Source organism: Oncorhynchus mykiss, chromosome 9, assembly GCF_057628025.1.
Source record: "Oncorhynchus mykiss isolate SJ-2025 chromosome 9, ASM5762802v1, whole genome shotgun sequence".
Classification (NCBI taxonomy): Eukaryota; Metazoa; Chordata; class Actinopteri; order Salmoniformes; family Salmonidae; genus Oncorhynchus; species Oncorhynchus mykiss.
The window spans coordinates 65,814,272-65,832,394 of record NC_143030.1 but is presented as its reverse complement, the minus strand read 5'-3'; the positions used below and the strand labels follow the sequence as shown (position 1 = coordinate 65,832,394).

The window sequence follows — 18,123 nt, the reverse complement described above, 5'->3', positions numbered from 1 at the left end:
TATACCAGCTAGAGAAAGACTTACAAGGGTAAAGCACAGCTAAAAACCAAAGTAATGATTAATAAATATATTGGGGCTCATATTATTTTTCCTTAGGAGGCATTAGCATTGCCATCTCATATCAGTTACACCCCTCTAACCCCCTCCGGTCGGCTGGCACCCTTCCCTATCCGTGCTCCTTATTTTTCCAGTCTAAATGTGAAAACATCCATAAAGGAAAGTCTGCTATTTATGTAACGATGCTTTGCAATCTGGCCCCTCCTTCATGTTATACATTAAGAGAGAGAGACAGAGCGAGAGAGAGAATGTCTATATTCTTTTAAACTTTTATGAGTGTGATGTTTAGAGTTCATTTCTAATTGTTTATTTCCCTTCCCTTTTGTTTATTGTCTATTCGACTTGCTTTGGCCATGTAAACACATTTCCCATACCAATAAAGCCCTCTAAATTTAAATTGAAAATGTTTATTTAGAGAGACTCACAGAGGGGAGAGAGAGAAAGTCCCCCTTCACAGTTTTTCCCTAGGAGGTAATTATCTGGTCCATGGTAGAGGGGAGTTCTGGATCTTATTACTGGAACAAAGTGAGAACAAATTGGGAGCCAGAACCACTGCTTGCACCCCTCCTTCCCTACCTTCATCCCTCTCTGCTCTTCAAGGGTTCTGTCTCATTTTGTGGGCAGTGTGCACATAGCCTGTCTTCTCTTGAGAGCCAGGTCTGCCTACAGCAGCCTTTCTCAATAGCAAGGCTATGCTCACTGAGCCTGTGCAGAGTCAAAGCTTTCCTTAGGTTTGGGTCAGTCACAGTGGTCAGGTATTCTGCCACTGTGTACTCTCTGTTTAGGGCCAAATAGCATTCTAGTTGGCTCTGTTTTTTTATGAATTCTTTCCAATGTGTCAAGTAATTATCTTTTTGTTTTCTCATGATTTGGTTGGGTCTAATTGTGCTGCTGTCCTGGGGCTCTGTGGGGTGTGTTTGTGTTTGCGAACAGAGCCCCAGGACCAGCTTGCTTTGGGGACTCTTCTCCAGGTTCATCTCTCTGTAGGCGATGGCTTTGTCATGGAAGGGTTGAGAATTGCTTCCTTTTAGGTGGTTGTAGAATTTAACATCTCTTTTCTGGATTTAGATAATTAGTGGGTATCTGCCTGATCCTGCTCTGCATGCATTATTTGGTGTTCTACATTGTACACAGAGGATATTTTTGCAGAATTATGCATGCAGAGTCTCAATTTGGTGTTTGTCCCATTTTGTGAATTCTTGGTTGCTGAGTGGACCCCAGACCTCACAACCATGAAGGGCATTGGGTTATATAACTGATTCAAGTATTTTTAGCCAGATCCTAATTGGTATGTTGAATTTTATGTTCCTTTTGATGGCATAGAATGCCCTTCTTGCCATGTCTCTCAGATCGTTCACAGCTTTGTGGAAGTTACCTGTGGCGCTGATGTTTAGGCCAAGGTATGTATAGTTTTTTGTGTGCTCTAGGGCAACAGTGTCTAGATGGAATTTGTGTTTGTGGTCCTGGCAACTGGACCTTTTTTGGAACACCATTATAGGTTTGGCAGAATCTGTGCAGAATATCTAGGTGTTGCTGTAGGCCCTCCTTGGTTGGTGACAGACCAAGGAGGGTCTCTCTCTCTATCCCCCTCTCTGCCTTTCTCTACCCCTTCCCTGTCCCTCTCTCTCTCTCTCCCTACCTTGCTCAGTCCCTACCTCCTCTCTGCTCTTTAAAAGGATAATTTAGCTTTTTACAATCAAATATGTATATTTTTTATGTAAATGTCATGTTTTAGAAGGGTCCAGACACTTTTTTTTGCAATGTCCATGTCCTTAGATGTTGTACACATGAAATTGTGTAATTCCAAAGTTCACCTACAAATCAAGCTGCTTCGCGTATCTAACGGTTCTCTGTGTAGCCTGCTGCTACAATGGACAGGAAGGTACCACTCGAGTCGCAACAACATTTAATATAACTTTGAGAGCTTTTTAGTTTTAAAAAGGACATATTTGGGTTTTTATGGAGCCGTTGTTCATGTTATTCAGAGCCCCAGTACTGCACAACAAGGATGCCGAAGTGAATCGCTGGTTGGGTCAAGTTTCTCAAAAAAAGACAAATCACAAAGAAAAGTATTTGGACCCTTCCACAACATGCCATTTACATCAAAATGTTTAACTTGGTTGTAAAAAAGCTCAATTCTCCTTTAAGGCCTCTGACTGTTTTACCAGGATCAGAATCTATTCATTATTATTCTTCCACAATGTTACTCCTGTTTTAATCCTTTATTCTCCCGCTGACACCATCACGTCCTGCAGGGATTCATTATTGGCCTCAGAACATTCATTCCTAAATGAATCAGGACACCATTAGACATGCACAGCTCACACTCCTCTCCCTCTCTTTAATACCACAACCCGCACACTGCTGTGTGCTTTCACCTCTTTTATCAGTATTATTCCATCAGGACCGAACAACACCATGCAGTGAGGGACTAACAAGTGGAAACAATGGCAGCAGTAGCAGCAGTAGCAGAAGCAAAAATAGCAGTAGTAGCAGCATAAGTAGCAGCAGAATTAGAAGCAGTAGCTGAAGTAGAAGAAGTAGCAGTAGCAGCATAAGTAGAAGCAGTAGCAGCAGTAGCAGCAGTAGCAGCAGTAGCAGTAGCTGAAGTAGAAGAAGTAGCAGTAGCAGCATAAGTAGCAGCAGTAGCAGCAGTAGCAGCAGTAGCAGTAGCTGAAGTAGAAGAAGTAGCAGTAGCAGCATAAGTAGCAGCAGTAGCAGCAGCAGTAGCTGAAGTAGCAGCAGTAGCAGCAGTAACTGAAGTAGCAGCAGTAGCAACATTATCAGCAGTAGCAGAAGTAGCAGAAGTAGCAGCAGTAGCAGCAGTAGGAAAAGTACCTCCGCTGGGCTTACCTCCACTGTACCCGCACCCCACCATACCCCTGTCTGCGAATTATGCTCTGAATATATTCTACCATGCCCAGAAATCTGCTCCTTTTATTCTTTGTCCCCAACGCTCTAGGCGACCAGTTTTGATAGCCTTTAGCCGCACCCTCATACTACTCCTCCTCTGTTCCGCGGGTGATGTGGAGGTAAACCCAGGCCCTGCATGTCCCCAGGCACCCTCATTTGTTGACTTCTGTGATCGAAAAAGCCTTGGTTTCATGCATGTCAACATCAGAAGCCTCCTCCCTAAGTTTGTTTTACTCACTGCTTTAGCACACTCTGCCAACCCTGATGTCCTTGCCGTGTCTGAATCCTGGCTTAGGTAGGCCATCAAAAATTCTGAGATTTCCATACCCAACTATAACATTTTCCGTCAAGATAGAACTGCCAAAGGGGGAGGAGTTGCAGTCTACTGCAGAGATAGCCTGCAAAGTAATGTCATACTTTCCAGGTCCATACCCAAACAGTTCAAACTACTAATTTTAAAAATGACTCTCTACAGAAATAAGTCCCTCACTGTTGCCGTCTGCTACCGACCCCCCTCAGCTCCCAGCTGTGCCCTGGACACCATTTGTGAATTGATCGTCCCACATCTAGCTTCAGAGTTTGTTCTGTTAGGTGACCTAAACTGGGATATGATTAACACCCCGGCAGTCCTACAATCTAAGCTAGATGCCCTCAATCTCACACAAATCATCAAGGAACCTACCAGGTACAACCCCAAATCTGTAAACAAGGGCACCCTCATAGACGTCATCCTGACCAACTGGCCCTCCAAATACACCTCCGCTGTCTTCAACCAGGATCTCAGCGATCACTGCCTCATTGCCTGTATCCGCTACGGATCCGCAGTCAAACGACCACCCCTCATCACTGTCAAACGCTCCCTAAAACACTTCGGAAAGCAGGCCTTTCTAATCGACCTGGCCCGGGTATCCTGGAAGGATATTGACCTCATGCAATCAGTTGAGGATGCCTGGTCATTCTTTAAAAGTAACTTCCTCACCATTTTAGATAAGCATGCTCCGTTCAAAAAATGCAGAACTAAGAACAGATATAGCCCTTGGTTCACTCCAGACCTGACTGCCCTCGACCAGCACAAAAACATCCTGTGGCGGACTGCAATAGCATCGAATAGTCCCCGCGATATGCAACTGTTCAGGGAAGTCAGGAACCAATACACGCGGTCAGTCAGGAAAGCAAAGGCCAGCGTCTTCAGGCAGAAATTTGCATCCTGTAGCTCTAACTCAAAAAAGTTCTGGGACACTGTAAAGTCCATGGAGAACAAGTGCACCTCCTCCCAGCTGCCCACTGCACTGAGGCTAGGTAACTCGGTCACCACCGATAAATCCATGATCGAAAACTTCAACAAGCATTTCTCAACGGCTGGCCATGCCTTCCTCCTGGCTACTCCAACCTCGGCCAACAGCTCCGCCCCTCCCGCAGCTACTTGCCCAAGCCTCTCCAGGTTCTCCTTTACCCAAATCCAGATAGCAGATGTTCTGAAAGAGCTGCAAAACCTGGACCCGTACAAATCAGCTGGGCTTGACAATCTGGACCCTCTATTTCTGAAACTATCCGCCGCCATTGTCGCAACCCCTATTACCAGCCTGTTCAACCTCTCTTTCATATCGTCTGAGATCCCCAAGGACTGGAAAGCTGCCGAAGTCATCCCCCTCTTCAAAGAGGCAGTAGCAGTAGCAGTAGTAGCAGCAGCAGCTGTAGAAGTAGCAGTAGCAGCAGTAGCAGTAGTAGCAGCAACAGCTGTAGAAGTAGCAGCAGTAGCAGCAGTAGCAGCTGTAGAAGTAGCAGTAGCAGCTGTAGAAGTAGCAGTAGCAGCAGTAGCAGTAGTAGCAGCAGCAGCTGTAGAAGTAGCAGCAGTAGCAGCTGTAGAAGTAGCAGTAGCAGCAGTAGCAGGTGTAGAAGTAGCAGTAGCAGCAGTAGAAGTAGCAGCAGTAGAAGTAGCAGCTGTAGAAGTAGCAGTAGCAGCAGCTGTAGAAGTAGCAGCTGTAGACGTAGCAGTAGCATCAGTAGCAGGTGTAGAAGTAGCAGCAGTAGAAGTAGCAGCTGTAGAAGTAGCAGCAGTAGAAGTAGCAGGTGTAGAAGTAGGCTCGCAAAATCAAGGATGATCAGATGTTGCGCTACAACAAGAGTAATTAGTGTGAAGCTGGATGGAGTAGCTGTGGACCGTGTGTGGGTCGGTGGGGACGCCAGGGGGGTGAAACATGTCAGACACAAGCCTACATCGTTCGTTACGCTACACATTTGCATTTCTCAGCAGAAAGAGAGGAGAGGACATCAGAGAGAATCAAGCCATGGCTGAGAGAGAGATGTGGCTGGAATAATCAGCTGCTTCTTTGAATTTGTCATTTGCATATGTCTGAATTGGTGTTCCGGGTGTGTCTGATATACAGTACAGTGGAGATTTACAGTCCCTCTCCACTATGTCTGGTCATTTTACACACACCCCTCCCCCAAGCCCATGGCTGTCAGAACCTGTTCATTGTCATCCTGTGTCGTCCCCCCGCCTCCATCTGTGATCAACTGATAAGCTACTCAGCCAGTCCAGACTTTAATATACACTCCTGGGGAGAGTATTGATCCCTCAGCCCATAAACAGTGAGTTCCTAGGGGCCATTGGGTCCTGGAAGCCTGTTAGCTATTAGAGGGACTGGCGTGTGCTGGTGTGGGCTGGGCTGAGGGAGGTGCGTGGGCTGCTCTGAGGTGTCCCAGGAGCACTATACTATATGAGCATGGCCATAAAATAGTGGGCCTAAGCTATAAGCCAGGGACAGGACCCCTCATACCATTTATCCTACCTTCCTTCCTGCACCATGCCTGCACCAGCCATGCTGCTTCCTTTGTTTGAGTGTGTGCATCGTGCTGTGGAGGTGCCGAGCAGAGCAGAGAGAAAGTTCAGAGTTCAGAGTAGAGAGTAGAGCAGGGTAGAGTAGAGCAGAGTAGAGTAGAACAGAGAAGAGTAGAGCAGAGAGAGCAGAGTAGAACAGAGAAGAGTAGAGCAGAGTAGAGCAGAATAGAGTAGAACAGAGCAGAGTAGAACAAAGCAGAGTAGAACAAAGCAGAGTAGAACAGAGTAGAGCAGAGTAGAACAGAGTAGAGTAGAACAGAGCAGAGCCGAGGAAAACAGAGTAGAGCAGAGCAGAATAGAACCAAGCAGATCACAGTAGAGTAGAGCAAAGCAGAGTAGAGCAGATTCGAACATAGCAGAGTAGAGCAGGGTAGAGTAGAACAGAGCAAAGTAGAACAAAGCAGAACAGAGCAGAGTATAACAGAGTAGAGTAGAGCAGATTAGAACATAGCAGAGTAGAGCAGAGCAGAGTAGAACAGAGCAGAGTATAGAACAGAGATGAACAGAGCATAGAACAGAGATGAGCAGAGCAGATCAGAGTAGAATAGAGCAGAGTAGAGTAGAGCAGAACAGAGCAGAGTAGACCAGGATAGAACAGAGCAGAACAAAGTAGAGCAGAGCATAGTAGAACAAAGCAAAAAGAGTAGAACAGAGCAGAGTAGAGCAGAGTAGAATAGAGCAGAGCATAGTAGAATAGAGCAGAGTAGAACAGAGTAGGGTAGAGCAGATGTGAATGCCAAATGTAAAAGTGTTCCTTACAGTGCACTACTTTTGACTGTCAAATGCAGTACACTATAGAGGGAATAAAGTGCCATTTGTGATGCAGCCCAGAGTAAATCCCTCTGGAGGTGTAATCAGGTTCCTGCAGCAGCTCTTTCCTCCTCAAGCCCCATAGCCTGTTGGCCTTTAGGGCTTTAGAACACAGGCAGGCAGCACCCGCACGCCCACCTCCTTTAACACCCCTCCATCTCCCTAACCCCCTCCACCTCCCCTGTGGTATATACACTACTGTTCAAACGTTTGGTGTTACTTAGAAATGTCCTTGTTTTCGAAAGAAACATTTTTTTTTTGTTCATTAAAATAACATCAATTTGATGTTATTTGAATGGACAAAATAATTTTATATTCTTTCGAAAACAAGAAAAACAATTTTTTACGACAGAGCCTGGGCGCAAACCCAGAGTCTCTGGTGGCACAGCTGGCGCTGCAGTACAATCCGGATAATTTAAAAAACGTTGAACGTTTCTTCAAGTGCAGATGTAAAAAACCATCAAGCGCTAGGATGAAACTGGCTCTCATGAGGACCGCCACAGGAATGGAATGACCCAGAGTTACCTCTGCTGCAGAGGATAAGTTCATTAGAGTTACAAGCCTCAGAAATTGCAGCCCAAATAAATGCTTCACAGAGTTCAAGTAATAGACACATCAACATCAACTGCTCAGAGAAGACTATGTGAATCAGACTTTCATGGTCGAATTGCTGAAAAGAAACCACTACTAAAGAACACCAATAAGAAAAAGAGACTTGCTTGGACCAAGAAACACGAGCAATGGACATTAAACGGGTATAAATCTGTTCTTAGGTCTGATGAGTCCAAATTTGAGATTTTTGGTTCCAACCGCTGTGTCATTGTGAGACTCAGAGTAGGTGAACGGATGATCTCCGCATGTGTGGTTCCCATCGTAAAGCATGGAGGAGGTGGTGTGATGGTGTGGGGTACTTTGCTGTTGACACTGTCAGTGATTTATTTAGAATTCAAGGCACACTTAACCAGCATTGCTACCACAGCATTCTGCAGCAATATGCCATCCCATCTGGTTTGCACTTAGTGGGGCTATCATTTGTTTTTCAACAGAACAATGACCCAAAACACACCTCCAGGCTATGCAAGGGCTATTTGACCAAGGAGAGTGATGGAGTGCTGTATCAGATGACCTGGCCTCCACAATCACTCGACCTCAACCCAATTGAGATGATTTGGAATAAGTTGGACCGCAGAGTGAAGGAAAAGCAGTCAACAAGTGCTCAGCATATGTGGGTGCTCTCAAGCTGGTTGAGAGAATGCCAAGTGTGCAAAGCTCTCATCAAGGCAAAGGGTGGCTACTTGGAATAATCTCAAATATAAAAATAATTTAGATTTTTTTTAAACACTTTTTTGGTTACTAAATTATTCCATATGTTTTATTTCTTATATTTTATGTCTTCACTATTATTCTGCAATGTAGAAAATAGCAAAAATAAATAAAAACCCTGGAATAAATAGGTGTGTCCAAACATTTGACTGGTACTGTATACATATATATTACTACCCATCGATCTCTCCATTCCTTCCTCCTCTCCCTCTATCTTTCCTCTTCCCCCAAGGCCATGGGAAGATACTGTATGTGTTTCATTCTTCTCTTTCATGTTGTGGCGGGTGAGCTGGTGGCAGGTGGACTGAAGAAGAAGAAGTCACTAAATGAATGATGTACATAAATGACTTCACAAAGGTTAGTTGTTAATAAAGCTATAGGATGAGAAACTTTGTTGTTGTTGTTTCCTTCTGCTGCTCTTCACAGGGAGGGACTGATTATGCCGGCAAGCAGGGGATTTAAATAGTAGGATTGCAATCGCTTGTTAGTCGCTTTCTTGTTTGAAGCCACATTCTGTTTTCTCCTGCTCACTAGGAGTCAGATTTATCGGCGACAAATCACAACACAGTCACCTTATAACTTACTTAGACCTAAAGAAGACACTTTGCATCTTGGGTGATACGCCTGACTGAGTCTTTGGTAGCATTTGTGTGAGGTGGAAGGCTGCAATGCAGCCATTCTTGCCCAGGCTTGATTTGTTTATGAAAATGAGCTACAATGAAGGGAGGACCATACCAGCATTGTATAAATGCCTTTTTTTTTACATACAATACCATCCCTTAGTTCACTGCCCCAGCAACATAGGCCTTACAGATGTAGGATCTTAATTTGATCACCTTGTTGCAGGATAACGTTCCTGCAATGCAGGACATTTTAAACGTGTAGTGTATTTGAGGTTTAATAAGGCTTCTGACATTTGTAATTTCCACTTAGAGATTTCCAACTTGATTATACCTTACAAAAAATGTATCAACACCAACACACATATCCATTAACTATAACCCACATAATAATTCACATTTCCTGTTGCTTCAGGATTCTTTTCCTGCTGTAGAAAATGAAGATCCCGCATCTGTATCTCCAGACCCAAATGTTGCGTGCCGGCTGCACGCTGGCCAGTGATTCAATTTGTCTGCCACCAGAGACTACTAGCTAAACAACACCTCCACGCCACTATCTCCACTATCTCCACTATCTCCACACTGAGCCATCTGTCTTCTAAACAAGCCTTGTTTGTGTGTCAGCTTTGATTTGTTGACACATTACAACTGTGTAAGTTGTAACGATGCAGAAAGATGTACTGGCGAACAGGCAAATGTCAGCTACTGTGGGAATTAGCTCATACCACAGACATGCTTACAAAAAGCATTTAACTGCTCAGCACACAATGTATTAACCTCTAACTGCATGAATCAATCTGTCCCGTGTTTATTAATCATGCATTTGAATCATTTAGGGCGGAAGGCATCCTAGCAGTTAAGAGCGTTGGGCCAATTACCGAAAAGTCGTTGGTTTGGATTCCTGAGCCGAATAGGTAGAAAATATGTCGATGTGCACTTGAACAAGGCACTTAACCCTAATTGCTCCTGTAAGTTGCTCTGGATAAGAGTGTCTCCTAAATGACTAAAATGTAAATGTAATCAACCAGCTCTCATTACTAGTCTGTATGTAGGCACAGCTCTTCCACTGACTGGAGGGGTGCTTTGACACACAGCTGGCCTATAAGTAAGTACAAGTCAAAGAGGTACAGTACAGAGATCAGTAGACTTTGAGTAAACTAGTCTCTAGGCAGACAAAGCCTAGGCCAGGCATGTGAGTGAAGCAATATTAACAACTGAGTAAGAAGTTCAGCAGGAAAACAGGAAGACAAGCATTCCATTGTGCATTAGAAGATGTGATCATGGTTTGGAAATAAACCCTGTGTTCATCTAAAGTTTCCCATTTATAATGAAACAGTGGGGCTGTGACACAGACTGAACCACACGTTGGCATGCTGAACTCACCCACGCTGCTGCCTCTGATTGCCTTGCTAACCCAATGGGACCTGCTGTCTTACTGCATTCAGCTCTGTCTATAGCGCATTACTTTTTGGCCAGAGATGTCTCTGGCCTAAAGTAGTGGACTATATAGGAAATAGGGTCCCCTGCCTGTGTGCCCCTGCCTGGTCCATGTGCCTGAGCGCTGGAGATTTCCCCGGTCTGGCTGAGCTTCAGGGGCAGTGCCAGGAAAGCAGTGGGCACAGGGAATAGCAAGATGGTACCTATAGACTGTTCATGGCTCCTAAGCAACTTTGCAGTATTTGTTTTATTTCTAACATTATTAGCACAGAAAGTCCTTTCCACTATTACATACAGCCGGAAATAACTTTTAGATATTAGAGTGGTGGTAAATATGACTTTCCTGAATTTAACCCTTTGTTCGTACCCCCGAATCAATTCCACTTATCCCAGAGACTGTTCCAATAATCAAGTCGAGATGAGGGCGAGGATCTCCTTCCAGAGAGACATCAGGGACTGTAACATACTCTGTTTCACTGAATCTTGGCTCTCCCTGGATATACTGTCCCCGTCCATACAACCACCTGGGTTCTCAGTACATCGCGCAGACAGGAATAAAGAACTCTCCGGGAAAAAGAAAGGAGTTGTATGTTTCAAGATTAATAAATTCACTACTCATGGTGTGATTGCGGCACAGGAACTCAAGTCATTTTGTTAACCAGACCTAGAATACCTCACAATCAAATGTCTCCCGAGGTCCATACAAAAATGGTTTGTCAAGATTGGTGTGGAAGAACTTAACTGGCCGGAAGTTGGAGTAACGGTGGTCGAGTGTTTTAGCAGCGCAAATACTACAGTCAATGTGTTGATAGAACTTTGACAGCTTTTTCCGTGTAGTATCGGCTTGAGGGGGGATATACACGGCCGTGATTATAACCAAAGAAAATTATCTTGGGAGATAATACGGTCAGCATTTGATTGTGAGGTATTCTAGGTCGGGTGAACAAAAATACTTAAGTTCCTGTACGTTATCACAATTACACCATGAATCGTTAATCATGAAACATACACCCCCACCCTTCTTTCCGGAGAGATATTTATTCCTATCGGCACAATGAACTGAGAATCCAACTGCCTGGACCGACTCAGACCGTATATCCCGAGAAAGCCATGTTTCCATGAAACAGAGTATGTTCCAATCCCTGATGCCCTCTGGAAAGAAACCCCTGCCCTGAGCTCGTCAACTTTATTATCCAGAGACTGAACATTAGCGAGTAATATACTCGGAAGCGGTGGGTGGTGTCTCCTAAGTTGGAGAAGAAGCCCACTCCGAGTACCTCTCCTCCGCCGGCGTTGTTCTGGGTCGGCCTCTGGAACCAGTTCAATTGCCCTGGGGGTGCAAACAAAGGATCCGCTTCAGGAAAGTCATATTCCTGGTCGTAATGCTGGTAGTGCTGGTGAGTTACCACCGCTCTGATATCCAATAGTTCTTCCCGGCTGTATGTAATACCACAAAAAAAACGTGGGCTAACAATGTAAAAAAGAATACATAAAAAAATTAAATACTGCAAAGTTTCCTAAGACCTAGAAGCGAAGCAGCCCTCTCTGTCGGTACCATTTTACTCCGGACTACAACATTGCTCGTCCTAATATTTATATATTTCTTAATTCCATTCTTTTACTTTTTAGATTGGGTGTATTGTTAGATACAGTGCCTTGCGAAAGTATTCGGCCCCCTTGAACTTTGCGACCTTTTGCCACATTTCAGGCTTCAAACATAAAGATATAAAACTGTATTTTTTTGTGAAGAATCAACAACAAGTGGGACACAATCATGAAGTGGAACGACATTTATTGGATATTTCAAACGTTTTTAACAAATCAAAAACTGAAAAATTGGGCGTGCAAAATTATTCAGCCCCTTTACTTTCAGTGCAGCAAACTCTCTCCAGAAGTTCAGTGAGGATCTCTGAATGATCCAATGTTGACCTAAATGACTAATGATGATAAATACAATCCACCTGTGTGTAATCAAGTCTCCGTATAAATGCACCTGCACTGTGATAGTCTCAGAGGTCCGTCAAAAGCGCAGAGAGCATCATGAAGAACAAGGAACACATCAGGCAGGTCCGAGATACTGTTGTGAAGAAGTTTAAAGCCGGATTTGGATACAAAAAGATTTCCCAAGCTTTAAACATCCTAAGGAGCACTGTGCAAGCGATAATATTGAAATGGAAGGAGTATCAGACCACTGCAAATCTACCAAGACCTGGCCGTCCCTCTAAACTTTCAGCTCATACAAGGAGAAGACTGATCAGAGATGCAGCCAAGAGGCCCATGATCACTCTGGATGAACTGCAGAGATCTACAGCTGAGGTGGGAGACTCTGTCCATAGGACAACAATCAGTCGTATATTGCACAAATCTGGCCTTTATGGAAGAGTGGCAAGAAGAAAGCCATTTCTTAAAGATATCCATAAAAAGTGTTGTTTAAAGTTTGCCACAAGCCACCTGGGAGAGACACCAAACATGTGGAAGAAGGTGCTCTGGTCAGATGAAACCAAAATTGAACTTTTTGGCAACAATGCAAAACGTTATGTTTGGCGTAAAAGCAACACAGCTCATCACCCTGAACACACCATACCCACTGTCAAACATGGTGGTGGCAGCATCATGGTTTGGGCCTGCTTTTCTTCAGCAGGGACAGGGAAGATGGTTCAAATTGATGGGAAGATGGATGGAGCGAAATACAGGACCATTCTGGAAGAAAACCTGATTCTGAGTCTGCAAAAGACCTGAGACTGGGACGGAGATTTGTCTTCCAACAAGACAATGATCCAAAACATAAAGCAAAATCTACAATGGAATGGTTAAAAAATAAACATATCCAGGTGTTAGAATGGCCAAGTCAAAGTCCAGACCTGAATCCAATCGAGAATCTGTGGAAAGAACTGAAAACTGCTGTTCACAAATGCTCTCCATCCAACCTCACTGAGCTCGAGCTGTTTTGCAAGGAGGAATGGGAAAACATTTCAGTCTCTCGATGTGCAAAACTGATAGAGACATACCCCAAGCGACTTACAGCTGTAATCACAGCAAAAGGTGGCGCTACAAAGTATTAACTTAAGGGGGCTGAATAATTTTGCACACCCAATTTTTCAGTTTTTGATTTGTTAAAAAAGTTAAATATCCAATAAATGTCGTTCCACTTCATGATTGTGTCCCACTTGTTGTTGATTCTTTACAAAAAAATACAGTTTTATATCTTTATGTTTGAAGCCTGAAATGTGGCAAAAGGTCGCAAAGTTCAAGGGGGCCGAATACTTTCGCAAGGCACTGTATTACTGCACTGTAGGAGCTAGGAACATAAGCATTTCTCTACACCTGCAATAACATCTGCTAAATATGTGAATGCAACCAATAATATTTGATTTGAGGGAGACAGAGAGCTGCATTGTGGCAGCTAGGCTAATCTGTAGAAGTGAAAGGGTTTTGCAAAGTGGAAAATGAGGGGAGGAGAGGACAAGCTAAAGGACAATGACAAAACAGACCAACAAAATGGTACTTGACTGCTGTGTGGACAATGGACAGTGCTGTAGCCTGGCCACATGCTCTAGAGAAAGTGGTGAAATGCTTTCAGTAAGCTGGTCTATAGCTCAGAATCCGGTCAACCTGCTGGAAGAGAGCAGTCGTTTCTCTCTCCCTCCCTCCCCTTTGTGTCTCTTGACTCCCCCCCACACTAAGCTCCTTAACAATGCAGCCAAATTGTGTTTGATCTCCTAAATTCATATTTACAGACATTGTATTCCAGGAGATAAAGAACATAAACCAAAATCCGGTTACGCTGTTAAATCCGATAATTGTTGTGGGATAGGGAAAGAAATGACATATCGCAATTCCACGGCTCGGATTAATTCAGTTATTCCCTGAATGATTCATGTAAACCATGACATTTAAACAGTTAAATAAAAGTGAGACGCTACAATCTACAGGAGACCAACTTGGGGTAAAAAATAAACAAACAACAAATAACTTGAAAACATAATTAAGAATAAAAAGAAAAGTGCCTGGAGCAAAACTTTTCTGATTGGGTTGAAGAAAGTGAACCGTCAGCAGCAGTGATAGCGGCCATTTGCATGTTGCTATTAAAAATAGAACGTTTTAATCTCCCCTGAAGGGAGGTCTTTGTGTATAGGAGGAGAAGACTATAAAAAAGTGTTTAGCGGGAAAGGTTAGTCCATTAGTCTTTATTTCAGCTGACATCCTGCTGGAGATAATGAGAGGGTTTCTGCTGCTGCGTCTCGTCTCCAGGAGTTGGACTAGTTACATTTAGAAGTTCCTTTATCTCATTATAGGAGCACTGATTGAAATGGTACCCTATTCCCTATATAGTGCAGCCATTTTGATCAGAGCCCTATCGGTCCTGGTCAGAACCAGTGCACTACATACAGTGGGCAATAGGGTGCCGTTTTGGACGCAGCTAGTGTGCAGTGGTGGGGACTGTCTCTGAGCCAATCCTCTGTCTGTTTCCAATAACACTAAAGCCATTACATCACATCCATCCAGCTGTACGATCCAGCCCACCACAGGGAAATGTCACAGTAAGTAAGGAGTGAGAGAGAGAGGAAGAAAGGAGGGATAACACTCACTGACGACAGGGCCTATGTTTCCTTCCCTGTGCTACTGTTGTTATGGAGAAATTAGGGTGGATATTTCCTTTACTTAACAGCTAGGCCTATTCCTAGAGCTGGGACAATAAACCGAAAATTATCGATACGGACCGAACCAACCATTTATTGAGGACATTTTACTGAGATCGATAACTTTACTAGAGGAATTAAATGATATTAGTGCTAATGTGGGCCACTGCTAAGAGGACAATGGTAGGCACAATATTCAAGGTAGTAGCAGTTTTAACGGTAAAATATAAAAAAGTAACTGATGTGCACGTTAATGTTTTAAACTTATCGTTCAATTTATCGTGATAATTCAGTCAATTTATTGTGATATGGATTCCATATCGCCAAACTTTACCTATTCATTAACCTCTGTAGCTGTCAACTGAAATATGCAAAGGCGATATGTTGCTCATGCAAGAACTATGTAGTGTAAGTGAGCAGCTATTAAACTGTTACAACAAGCACCACATAGACGAGGCCACTGTAATCTCCAGACAGACACAGCAATTTCACTGAGTGCTGCTGTCGTTTTTTATCATTAGACATGGCCACTACTATGCTCTAAGCCAGGTGTGTCAAAATCCTTTTACCCCGGGGGCCACATTAGTTCCTCAACGAGGTCCGGAGGGCCGCACTGAAAATGTGTTATATTTCCTTGCCGTCAAAATTTGCTAAAAACAGTCTTCTATTCATCATTTTCTTTATTTTCAATGCTCCCTGACTGTCAAGCTTTCATTTCAGTGATTATTTGCGAGCTGGACAGTCAAGAAACTGCATGAATGTAGATCCATTATCCTTTCTACACCGTTTCCATTTGGTTGTAGTTATTGTAAAGTATATTTAGTATGTGTCAAACCCTCCGCCCAAAACCCCGAGGGCCGGATTGGACACCCTCAAGGACCGAATCCTACCCGCGAGCCGTATGTTTGACACCCCTACTCTAAGCTATGACTAAACAGGACTAGGAGCTTAGCATAGTAAATGACTACACTCGTCCATGATGACACATACACTCTGGGCCACTCTAAGGGCACTTAGTCAAAGAGGACACTCTACATGTGTTTCTTTAATAGTGACCCACATCACTGCTCTAGTGCCTAGCCCATGGCCTAGTGGCCTTAAGCCTACTGTAGTGCCCTAGGGCTGAGGAAGTCTCTACCTCCACTGTCTGGGTCTCCTGAAGCCAGTCACTGAGCTAACAGCAGCTTCGGTGGTGTTATTACATAGATATTACTACTCAAACTGAAGCATATCAAAGTCACACAGAAAAAGCCATGTCCTTGTCAACTAGGGCCAGATGATACCAGTATTGCGATACTTGTTAATATCGTGGCAAGGAAACAAAACATGAAGCGGATTTAACTTCTTTATGAAAACATCCCTAATGTTGAAAACAAACATCAATCATTATGTTGTCATCCAGAGTCACATTTATGTATTTTCCAAGATCTAGCACGCAATATTTTACATACAGCAGGTCTGCTTCGTGTTCTCATTTTTGCCAAGGAAAAAACGCGATAGAAGAATTAGCAGGAGTCAGCATACATACAAGCTTTTCCTTGAATGCAAACAAGGCCGTGTGCATCTAATCTTCCCCACCCTGTTGAGACTCAATGAGGCACCCTGCCTGCCACCCAGCCTACCACCCTGCCTGCCACCCAGCCTTCCACCCTGCCTGCACCCAGCCTTCCACCCTGCCTGCCACCCTGCCTGCCACCCTGCCTGCCACCCAGCCTTCCACCCTGCCTGCCACCCTGCCTGCCACCCTGCCTGCCACCTAGCCTGCCACCCTGCCTGCCACCCTGCCTGCCACCCAGCCTGCCACCCTGCCTGCCACCCTGCCTGCCACCCAGCCTTCCACCCTGCCTGCCACATTGCCTGCCACTCTGCCTGCCACCCTGCCTGCCACCCTGCCTGCCACCCTGCCTGCCACTCAGCCTGCCACCCTGCCTGCCACTCTGCCTGCCACCCTGCCTGCCACCCAGCCTTCCACCCTGCCTGCCACCCTGCCTGCCACCCTGCCCGCCACCCTGCCTGCCACCCTGCCTGCCACCCTGCCTGTTTGACGCTGCATTTGAGCTTTGTTTGGATAAGTGCTCAGTGGCATTATGCCTCAAACCTACTACGACATCCTTCGAGAGAGCTTACAATATCATTGTTATTCTAATGTCTTTTGTTCCCCCACCCACTGCACCACCTCCTCAAAACACACACACACAATACAAACAGACACTCTCCCCGCAATGACACAACCAACAACCCCCTTGTACCAGTCATTTTCATTTGGAGCATCAATAGCGAGATGGGATTTCCTCAGACTGACAGACATATCACTGGTGTTTTCTAATCAGAGCTGTCTGTAAGCCTCTCTCAGGCGCTGAGCAGGTTTCTGTTAGCTAGGCTGATTTCCATACATCTGAATTGTAAAGAGAAGAGGAGATGTAGAAAAAGGAGGAGAGGAGGAGGAAGGGAGAGGAGAATGAGGAGGAGGAGGGGACAGGAGAGGAGGAATCCTCAACAGAAGAGGAAAACCAACAGGCTGCGTGTCACCGGGGGCAACTGGATCAGATAGAGCTCCTCAACTGGGGAGATAGGAATTACTTAAAGCTGTTTGACTGACAGCATACAAGTTTTATCAACGGGAAACTCTTAACCATTCCTGCAGCATGTCTCCTACGCTGTATAATCCCTGTGCTTTGAAAATCAGGTCTAATGAAAGCAAGGGGAAAGATGACGTAGTATCAGCAGTATGAAAGATAAAATGTCTGGGATATGTTATTCTATGTGTTTCAACTTACTGGATATCATTAAAGGTAGTGTATGTGTTATTGTAAATTGAGCAATAGTAATGGTGTCATTTTGTAGGCACTAACACGGAAGCCAAACCGGCTGCGCGCGTGCGCCAACGCGCATAAATGCATTTTGTTCCCCCTACACCATACGCGATCACGACACCCAGGTTAAAATATCAAAACTCTGAACCAATTACATTCATTTGGGGACAGGTCGAAAAGCATTAAACATGTATGGCAATTTAGCTAGCTAGCTTGCACGTGCTAGCTAATTTGTCCTATTTAGCTAGCTTGCTGTTGCTAGCTAATTTGTCCTATTTAGCTAGCTTGCTGTTGCTAGCTAATTTGTCCTATTTAGCTAGCTTGCTGTTGCTAGCTAATTTGTCCTGGGATACAGTATAAACATTGAGATGTTATTTTACCTGAAATGCACAAGGTCTTCTACTCCGATAATGAATCCAAACATAAAACTGCCAACTGAATCGTTTCTAGTCATCTCTCCTCCGTACAGGCTTTTTCATCTGGTGATTGGCATCTAAACTTTTACTACAACAACCGGCAAAACATTTCGTCTTTCAATCACCTACGTGGGTATAACCAATGAGGAGATGGCACGTGGGTACCTGCTTCTATAAACCAATGACAAGATGGGAAAGGCAAGACTTGCACCGCGATATGCGTCAGAAATAGGAATGACTTCTATTTTAGTC

At 44.4% G+C, this 18,123-nt stretch overlaps 1 protein-coding gene across 2 annotated transcripts in view; it reads right to left on the bottom strand.

Moving 5' to 3' along the window:
• Positions 1 to 18,123, bottom strand: part of LOC110531229 (plexin-A2) — a 428,904-nt gene that overhangs the window by 366,596 nt on the left and 44,185 nt on the right. The gene's annotated exons all lie outside the window — the stretch shown is intronic.